This window comes from Rhipicephalus microplus, chromosome 5, assembly GCF_043290135.1.
Source record: "Rhipicephalus microplus isolate Deutch F79 chromosome 5, USDA_Rmic, whole genome shotgun sequence".
NCBI classification, from domain to species: domain Eukaryota; kingdom Metazoa; phylum Arthropoda; class Arachnida; order Ixodida; family Ixodidae; genus Rhipicephalus; species Rhipicephalus microplus.
The window spans coordinates 144,930,567-144,941,462 of record NC_134704.1 but is presented as its reverse complement, the minus strand read 5'-3'; positions in this window follow the sequence as shown (position 1 = coordinate 144,941,462).

Sequence of the window (10,896 nt, the reverse complement as noted above, 5' to 3'; positions counted from 1 at the left end):
TTGTTCAGGCCTAGCAAGAATTCAGTCTTCATGTCTGGTAGAACGTGTGCTTGGACTGGCCGCTTTAACTTCCCTATTTCCAACTGTATGTGTACACGGCCCAAAGTTTTTGTTGTTGAGGTGACTTGTTCGACACTAATGCATGAATCCTTGAGAAACTGCAGCTTGAGTTTTTTTAACACAACTTCATTGATACAGGTAATAGTCGCTCCTGTATCCAGAGTTACGTTCACCATGTGTCCGTTCACAAGTGCACCAAAACGTATTAATGAGCCTTTGGGCCGCCCTCTTCATTTCTCTGGTTGTCAGTTAGAGCCGACACCATTTCACGACGAGGGCACTCAATGTGCCAGTGAAACTGATTCGGCAAACCATCAGATGCACAATGTCGGCACTCACTGTGAGGGGTGCGCATCAATCCCGCAGGGAGCCATGGTCGCGTAGAATGAGGCTCTCGACGCATGAGCTGCCGTTTTGAAGAGTGTTGGGAAGCATCTCTGTGGAGAGAGTCTTCCGCTTGAAGCGCAGCAGCAAGCCACTTGGCTTGGGTGGTGAGCGTCAATCCAGCGAGGCGCCTTTCGATCTCTTCAGGTACACCATCAGTCAATCCTGATACTATGTGAACGTCTTTTAAGTCTTCTCTTCATAGTAGCGCCTGATGCGCTGTTCTCTTTTGAGCCTGCAGTGTATGAATTGGCGGAAAGGGTCGCTAACAGGGGCAGAAAATTGTGATATCATGCTTGTTTTGATGCCTTCCCACGTATCTTCTGCGTCAAAAATCTCGGTGAGGCACCAGCGGAATGCCTCACCTTCCAGGTACTCGCTGATGCAGTCGATGCGATCTCGTTCAGACCAGCTGACGTTGCTAGCCTTCGTTTCGAAGAGGTGCAACCACTTGTCAACAGGGACGTCGTCTTCAGCTCCGGTGTATTTCGGCAGGCTGATCACCTTCTTTGGTGGGCTCGTGATGTTGCTGCGGTAGATCCTGACGACTTAGTGTGACGCTACGATGAATGGGCGACGTGGCCTGGCTCATACCCCATGTTCATTCTACTCTCTGATTTCTTCCTCATCTTCTTCTCCTAACAATGTCTGCCTTCTTACGTCATATATATATATATATATATATATATATATATATATATATATACAGCTTTTTTTTGTCAGGCGTGCCGCAATGCTCAGTGCTCGGGCCTCTTCTGTTTCTAAGTCTTATAAAGCACCTCTCTTATAACATTGGTTCGTCCATTCTATTATTCGCTGGCGATTGCGTCCTCTCTCTGCACATGTTATTCCACAATGATCAAGCAAATCTCCAGGAAAATTTAAACAAAATTGTAAATTGGTGTTTTTTTTTTTGCTATTGTCCCTCAACGTGTCTGTAAGCCCAGATTTGTGTGTTGCTCGCGAGCACAATATTTTGAAATATTGGTGCTCTGTATTCCACAGAACTCCCACAAGTCGATTCTTAGCGCTTCCTTGGAGTCACATCACGGCTTCACTCGGGAGGTCTGCGCACAAGAAATTTTATAAAAGACTCCTCCATATCATTTCGCCTACTCAAGCGATCACCTTTTATTTCACTAACGCCTGTACGCAAGCTGGAATATGGAACATTTATACGAATAAAACTTTATTATACCTCCTTAAGTTGGGAGCCTCACCAACTTGTCTTATCAACTCGCTCGAAGTAGTGCAGAATCGCGCAGCACACTTTATTGCTTCAAACTATGAGTGGCTACAAGTATAACTATCATCAAATTATCCCTAAGCATATCTAGGCTGACACTTCATGGTAAGATATGACAAGTTTCTCTCTTCCACAAGCTGTATTATAAGTTCTCTCACCTCAAAAACACAATTCTGCTTAACCCTAGCTATTTCACTTCTCACCATTGCTTACTCATCTCAGTGCACAACGCTAGCACGTCACTACCAAAGCCTTCAACAAACACCTTTATCGACTGCTATTGAGTTATGGAACACGCTACCAGAAAATATAGTTAAGGAACAGGACTCCAATGAATTCGGACACATAGTTTGTTGCTCTTCGAGCGCTTAAGGGAACAGAGTATGCCCTATGCCCGTCATGTATTTTAGGCGCACCTTTTTCTCCATAACCATAAAAGCTACAGCAATTCTTTTCTTCCCTTGTGATCATGAGCCCTTCCTTCTCTTATTGGAACAAATTTAGCACTAAATATTTTAATGCAAATATCTTGTAAATCTTTTTACTTCAGGTACCTAAATATCACTTGATAATAGCTATTAGATGTCGTGTTGCAGAAGGACACTTCCTCACACAACAACAATTCTATGCATATTCCCTATTACGTTACCTAAATACGTGCCAAAACTTATGACTGTAGAAACTGTGGTTGCTGAGAAAAAGATACATAGGTACAAAATTGAATTGAAAGTAGAAAGTGTGCATTATTTCACACGTACAACGAGATAATATAAAATTTACAGTTCCGTTCAATAGGCACCACCTAAGTACTAATCGTCTCTATAATTTTTTTCTTTTTGTCTTGAAACGTCTCGCCTGGTGAGCTTCTTTTGTGACCTGCTATGCAGCCGTGTCCGTACAGTACTATCAATGCAATCAATGCGTAAACCTAGCACTGTGCAGTGCGCTGCTGAAATTTCACAGTAGTTGAACACATTCACATGGGCTATACTGTCATCATTAAAAGTAAACACAGCATCAAGATTGCATATTTACAGTGTTCGATGCCCTAGGAAAACATTTTTTGAGCGGGCTCTCACAGGACAATTAAAACACTCGTCAATGCGTGGTTTTGAGTTTTCCTCTGTAGGCATTTAGCGAGAAATTCTGAATAACCTAGTTCTGGGTAATTTAGCTTAACTGCCTAGCAGATACTGAAAAATACCTTTTTATGAACGGATGGTTCACCTTCCTACCGGGCTTCATGAATTTGCAGCAAGTTTCAGCATCCTTGGAGCAAAGGCCATGGGAGGGAATGCTATTATTTGATGCCATGTGAGAATATCTGCACCGAACACCTTTTCGCATGTTCTCCAAGCTGGCTCTATTTCATTTAATGGCCGAATAATAATAGTATTGATGCTTATCAATGATGAAACTACTGAGACGTCTCCGACCAGATATAGATTTCCCGACAGAAAGCTTTCTTAACTTTTCGCAGTTCTGGGCCCATTCTTTTCTGAATGTGCCAAATGCACTCCAGCTTACGAACTGTAACTTCTTCATATGGCTATGATCATCTATCTATCTATCTATCTATCTATCTATCTATCTATCTATCTATCTATCTATCTATCTATCTATCTATCTATCTATCTATCTGTCTATCTATCTGTCTATCTATCCATCTATCTATCTATCTATTTATCTATCTATCTATCTATCTAGCTGCTTACGTCCGGGTGCTCTCGTGGTCACCCCCTTCAGTTGGCGTGAACCAATATTAGCATGAAAGGGTAAGATGGTTTGACGAATATGACGCTTTGGCCAAAAAATGAATAATGTCACAAGCGTGTCGCGTACGTCGTCGAACACTTTCCACCAGACAGTGGCACTTACCCGCGGGCAGGTATGTGCCACTGCCAAGAGGATATGTGCCACAGGTGATTCATACATCTGTACCGAGGAATGGAAAAACCACACATGGTTTATTTCAAAGCGTGTGCATTAAGAAAAAACCTGACATCGGCAGCGTTGACCCGATGAATGCAAAATATAAATGGGAAGGTCCCAGCAGAAACCGAACCCCAGCTTTCTGCGCGACAATTAAGCAATTTACCATAGAGCCACACCATGTCTAAGAACTACTTTTCGAATAGACTTTTCAAAACATGTAGTAAATTTAAAAAGTGCTACGCGGACACCTTGCCTCCGCATGCCTCGCATAACGTCGATTCCCAAGGTGCGGAATATTGCTGCCGTTTTTTCCCCTTTTCTATTTATAACCCTTTATTTTTTGTTGACCTATTTACTTGTCTTTGTATTATAATGACCTTTTATAATGACCTCTTGCATAATGATCTGTATTATATTTACATAATGTGAGTCATGCTTTTGTCTCCCTTTTTGCCCTTTATTTACTTTTAATGGTCAAGTCAAGGGCCGTTAAGAGTAGAGAAATAATAAGTGATGATGGCGTAAGGGAGTTTACGTCGATGTCATGTTTTATTTTATTTGTTGTCAAGTGTTGTTGCTTTTTCAAAACGTCCTTGCTGCTAGCAAGCTGCTACTGATATTTTTTTGTCTAATTAGTACAGTAGGTGACTTTGCAGCCTAGAGTTTTGGAACCTCCTTCTGTGTTGTATGTTGCTATGTAACATTTTTCGAATGAATAACGAAATCTCTATTCTTTCTGTTGAAAGCCATCCCGTGTTCCCGAAAGCACACCAGCAGACACATTAGGTGAAGTTCTGAGAACACCGAGTGACTTGAACCACCAAACTATAATTGAAAGATCACGAAAAACAAATACTCGGCACTTCTACTGAGCTAAAAAAAAAACACCAGGAACTATGACGATAGTTATAGCGAGAGAACAGAACGACAACACAGAGACAAGAAGGACACGAAAGACAAGAGCGTGTCTTTCGTGTCCTTCTTGTCTCTGTGCTGTCGTTCTGTTCTCGCGCTATAACTATCGTCTTGTCATACCAACCATCTGAAGCTGCCACACCAGGAAATAGTGATGGGTGTGATTTTTGAAATTAAAGCAAAAGTTGCGACCACACCAACTTAGGCGGGTACGCTTAAAAAATGGTAGCATGAACTCGGTGGCGTGGTCAAGGTGGTTGGAGGCATCCCTACACAAAAGACGTTGCAGTCCTACTCTCTCGAATGGATGATTCAGATTGTTCTCGAACGAATAATCCACTTTTTATGATATTGCCACTAAATCTGCTGTTCAAAAAGCTCAAAAAAGCAAAGAAAAATGGACATTCTATATAACACTTGAACCATAATCGTCCAGGTAACGTATCACGGGCGCACTGTTTTGTTCATTTTTTATGAAAATTGCGTCAACAATTTGTGATTTCACTGCCTATTATCCCAAAAAAGAAATCCTGTCCAAACGTTTACGGTTAAAATAGAGCGATATCTCTGTTAGGGCAGAAATCTGCCCGCTATATGTCACGCCAAAAAAAACCCTTATATATAACTACGGGGGAAAATCTGCATCTTCCATACAAGGGAAGACACAAAAAGCTATTAATGGAAGAGAAGTTTTGTGGCTACAACGTCAACGAACATAAGCTCTTTGAAGTGAAGCCATCAAGCACCACTAGTGGAACCTTGGCGTCTGTTAGAGTTTTAGGACAATGGTGCTATATTTCATCAGCGTGTACCCCCATGAGATAACACCAAAAACATATTCCTGGCCTGAGCTCCAGGGTGTTTGTAGCATGCTTGTAGACCAACACGTGTTAGGGGCTAAAGCATGAACAGCGAGAAAGTAGGTCGAATCGCCCTCGGTTGTCATGGAGGAGTGGACACGGAGGCATCCCACCGATACAGTGGCTGATCCTCGTTTGAGGCCAGTTAAGTGTCCAGCAAAAAATCGTTTGAAGTGCACCTCCGGCGCCCGAGTGGATCGTGATGGGTGCGGCGCATATTTCACTATCTCTCCCACGAAGGTATTCGGACACAGTGGTTGAATCAAGCTCACCGTTCGCGCGCGAAGTTTGACTTATCCGGCGAAACGAACCATGGCACGTCCGAGAGCTGCCTCACTCCGCCACATTCGGTACGCACGGGGGTCCATGAGGTGTTCAACGCGTCATACGCCCACCCACGGCGTGATACGAAGGCATACGTAGTATACGTCCACATTGCGGATTTAGGGCAAACGCATGCCAGTAGCAGGCAAGGTAAAACACTAATGGCAGAGTGAATTGCTGTTGGAAGAACGTGCTGGAGCGCTAGGTACGCTAACCTACCGTCGCCTCTTTCACCATACACGCAGTTTCAAGCTATCATCTCTCGTTATTGTGCAGAAACAAGCAAGTTGGCCGAACATTCAATGCGGCACGATCTGGGCTCTTCCCTATCCACGGCCAGCCAAGTATACCGCGGAGCTGCAGGCGTTCCCGTTTTCACCGGAAGAGGGAGACCGTGATGCCGCTGCCGTGTCCACTACTATGAAGCTCGTGTACAATATTGGTGGAGAGCAACGGTAAATTGTGGACGGAACCGAAAGACGCGGAACCTATAGAGTGCAAATAGGCACCTCCGATAAATGTGCGCTCTGCTTTTCATACAAAAATCTTATGCCATCTTTTATAAAGCGAAACTCTTAATGATCGCGGTAAAGCATCGGGTGTCCTCAAAAAACTTCCGTGCATTTGCTCATCATGCGCCGTTGCTTATCAGCCACACCCACCAACAGAGACACTCCGCACTGCCACCGCGCCATGTTTACATCCGTGGGGCGAGTCGACTGCGAGAGACGAAGAGTCCGCGCTTCTCCAGGTGCTGCCACAGCCAGCTTTGCACATTAAATTTGGTGTAGAGCTTGGACATTCTTGCATCCTGTTCGACAGGCTGTTGTTCAGCTTAACTTTGTCTACGCCAATGAAAGACCAGGCATCAATCACAACGGTCACGTAAAGCCGCTAAGATGAAACCGTTTCGCTGTTTCTTAAGCTCTACACAGCCATAATGTAAACTTTTCCCTGTCTTCCTTTTTTTCTCCTTACCCGGCTAACCCAGAGTATCTTCGGCCTCCTGCTTCAAATAAAAGAGCTGCCTATCATCATCATCATCATCATCATCATCATCATCATCATCATCATCATATCATATGATACGCATTCCGGAATATGCGCCTTGTTCGCTTCCTTCAAAACTGTTCTGCCCGTTACCTCTTGAACGTTGTGAGGCATTCGCATTGAATGACACTTTCGAAATGCACATTACCTTTTGTGTTCCGTGGAACTTATCGTCTCCATGATGAGCTCAAATACGAGGCGTTCAAAAAAAGACCTTAAGTCTCTGTCACGAATATACTGAATAAGCAAAATGCAAGAAAAAAATGCCACATCCAACGTACCGAGGGAATTGATGATATGCAAAGCACGAATGAGGAAGGTTGATATGTGACTTAAAAATCAGCACAACGTAGCGAGGCGAACGTGAATTACGCCATACATGACTTCCATGTCATAATTATCATGTTTGCACCACTCACGTACCTTGGCCATTCATTCACATCCTGTAACAATAAATTGGGTATATGTGAGGCAAGTGGAAGGACCGTGAGCGCATTATAGGCGGATGACCCGTAGTCATGACACACATGTCATGCATGTCATGGTTTCTGCGTGAGGGTCTGTCAGTTATGTTCGCCATGCAGTCATGTCATACCATACTACTTTCACAACTCGTAATGTGAACGAAACCACCATTAGCGCAGCAAGACCTTGGAATGTAAATTATGGCATTCATGACATACATGCCATGATGTTCATGTTATGACTAATCAATTATGCTTGTGATACAGCCATGTTATGCCACACCAATTTGGGTATCAACACCATTATTGAAACAGCCAGGAGAGCTAAATGTCTGTTTATTTAGCTCTCCTGGCTGTTTCAATAATGGTGTTGATACCCAAATTGGTGTGGCATAACATGGCTGTATCACAAGCATAATTGTCGTAGATAGATAGATAGATAGATAGATAGATAGATAGATAGATAGATAGATAGATAGATAGATAGATAGATAGATAGATAGATAGATAGATAGATAGATAGATAGATAGATAGATAGATAGACAGACAGACAGACAGACAGACAGACAGATAGATAGATAGATAGATAGATAGATAGATAGATAGATAGATAGATAGATAGATAGATAGATAGATAGATAGATAGATAGATAGATAGATAGATAGATAGATAGATAGATAGATAGATAGATAGATAGATAGATAGATAGATAGATAGATAGATAGATAGGTAGATAGATAGATAGATAGATAGATAGATAGATAGTGAAAATCGCCGGAGCTCGCAAACAAATGCTTCGCATTTAAAAAAAGTAGCCCCACCTGAATAAACCCTCAAATTTACCAGCATTTCATAATTTCACTGTATACATTCAATTTAGACTGCACTATATCAACATATCAACGATATTTACATTTTGTACAGCCCAGCAGTGAAGGCCCACTTGGAAATTTGTGAAGGGCATTTTTGCGCACACCCTCCAAGTGTGCACAGCCATTAGGGCAGGGCTTCAAACCCCACTACTTGTGGTAGAATCGCGCTATGTCCAAGCCACTCAACCACCCCGTTGACTGTGTCCGTATAGCTTTGGGAACCTTATATGCTTTGTGGTGCAGGACGATTCTGCATGCAGGCGTCATTATGTACAATAGAAACTTGGTATCCTCCTATTAGTGCTCATTCTAACACCATCATTACATCACCTTTTGTTGTTGTTTTTTTTTCTTTTTTATGCTTACTGCTAGAAGAAATCAGCTTCAATAGCTCCCAGTGATCTGCTGTTCGCCCATGTTGACGCACACTGACACAGTTTGATGCAGGCAGGTTTCTTGATTTCTGCACATCACATAACCCTCAGAAGTGCGGGCTTCACGAGGCGGGATTCAACGACAGTGGTAGTAAATGGCTGTCTATTCGAGGAAATATATAGAAGCGGGAACACGAAGAGGAAAGATCGGCAATGGTGGTCAGTCTGGCACTGTCAAGCACCCGCAGCTGACACCTGTACTTAACCATCAGTGCATGAGACAGGACTAAATTATAGGTAGAGGAGCAGCGCATAGAGGAACACTAAAAACTATTAGCTTGAGGTTGCATTGTATGTGTAAACAGATTTAACAAGGCTGTCTACAAGCAACTTCGTCAACAATCGTCATACACCGTCTGAGAGCTTTCGAGGAGTCGACAAACGCCGCACAAAAAAAGTTGGGGACCTGCAGTGACGCACGTTTATGAAGCGTCTGTTCTAAGTATTGCTCGAAGAGCACTACTGATGGGAGCTCGGGAGAAGCGTGCTTGTTCTGTGCAATGCGCGAGATGAGAATCTCGAACTACAAACGTACGGAAGTCAACCCTTAACTGCGCATAAAGCTTTCCGAATGCGCGAGTGCTTTCAGTACGGGCTCCCCGAGGTAAACACAGCCGGGCTAATTGTGTTCGAAGAAGTGGAGCACGCGACCAGTGTTCCTGGCTACAAAAGCGCAACATTCCAGTGCAGACCCTCCGGCCTTACAAGACAGAGACCACCACACGAGTAAAGGTGCTCGACGGGTGCGCGAAAGATTATCTGATGTGATAACAGACTCGGTTGTTTGTGATGTCTTCGTGGTGAAACGTCGTCCTATACAAGGTATTGTAAAAATGCATTACAATGCATTCGCAGTGCATTATCAACTTTAGATCGGCTTTTGTGCTGTACAAGGTCATGGACGAGGCACGTGCGCTTGCTTGGTGCAGCGTTACTGCAACGCTGAGGACCAACTTCGCCTTAAAACATAATTGTCGTCGTTTCTTTATTCGGATCTGTCAAGCCTGATTGAACCGCTCATTTGCTCCGCCTTGGCTTCCTAGGAGGACTTGTTGTGCTGGCGGTGACTCTCGTCTAGGACACGACATTTAACAGGAAACGTGACAAGATACAATAAAAATAGAAGTCGCTGTCATCCTTAGAAGACTGCATCCAACCTTAACCTTTCGAGCCGCTCACGGAAGTGAACAACAACTGTTTTTTTTTTTTTTACGTGTATAAGCAGGACTGTATCCTCGAACCAAAGCAGAGAAAAGTCGTGCGTAAATTTGAGCCCGATTCGTCAACTTTTTTCAGTTGTTGAGCTCTTTCTCTTTTGTGTACCTCAAAGACGTCAACACTTAATTACCCACTTTGCACGAGTTGACGTTGGTAATTTTTAAAGCATGTATTATGGGGAAAATACTTTGGCGTACAGTCAACCTGCACCACATTCGCAAGCCATGCGCTTGGAATTCCTGATTCTAGGCTCTTTGGTTCTGAGTGGGAGGTTCTGTGTTCGATACCCGGGCTACCAGCCACCTTTTTTTATGATTCTCTCCTTTTTCCAACTGATTGAAAGTGTAGGAAAGCTCAAGACAAGTTGTTGCACTTAACTGATGTTACGGAACAGAAAATTAGAAAACGGTTGTCATTATAATGCATGGGGTAAGCGGTTATGTTCGTGATTACACAATTACTGCCGTAATTGCGCAGAAGGAGACCAAGTTGTTAGCGTATAGGCTTGTTTTTTTATGGTCGTAAATTACCCTCCAGAGCTGAGGTAATGTGTACGTTACGTATGCTACAAATGCGATACCGCAAAATTAACCTTAATGGAGCTGCGCGAAAAGTAAAAGTACCAAAAGAAGACACGAAACCAAAAATGTGCACTGTGTGCGCTGTGTCCAGCTGTCTTTTTTTGTACTTCAATTTTTTGGAGAAGTCAGTTAAGCTGGACTACCAACTCGCCCAACAGTCCGTGCTTCTCTGAGAATAATGTATCGTTTTTATACTACTTGGTTAGAAGTATTATGCAAGTTCTGTGCAGAAAAACATTTGGTCTTTGATCAATCTTGTTCGCATATCCTCCGCTCTGAAGTAGAGTACTGACAAATTTCGCATACTTGCGCATATAACACCAGCAAATCAAGCAGGAAAAGGAAGCTTACAAGTTGAACACTTAAAGTGGCTTACAATTACCGCCGATTGCAGCGGCAGGCTATAGTAGACGTTTGTTCCTGAAATTTGAATTGATTAGCGGTTCATAACGGACATAATTCTGTACATTATGCAGAGCAGGTGGTGGTTATTGCACCCAATAAAGTGAGATATTTTGTTCGCTTTTCAAAGCACATTTGATTTGATTGAA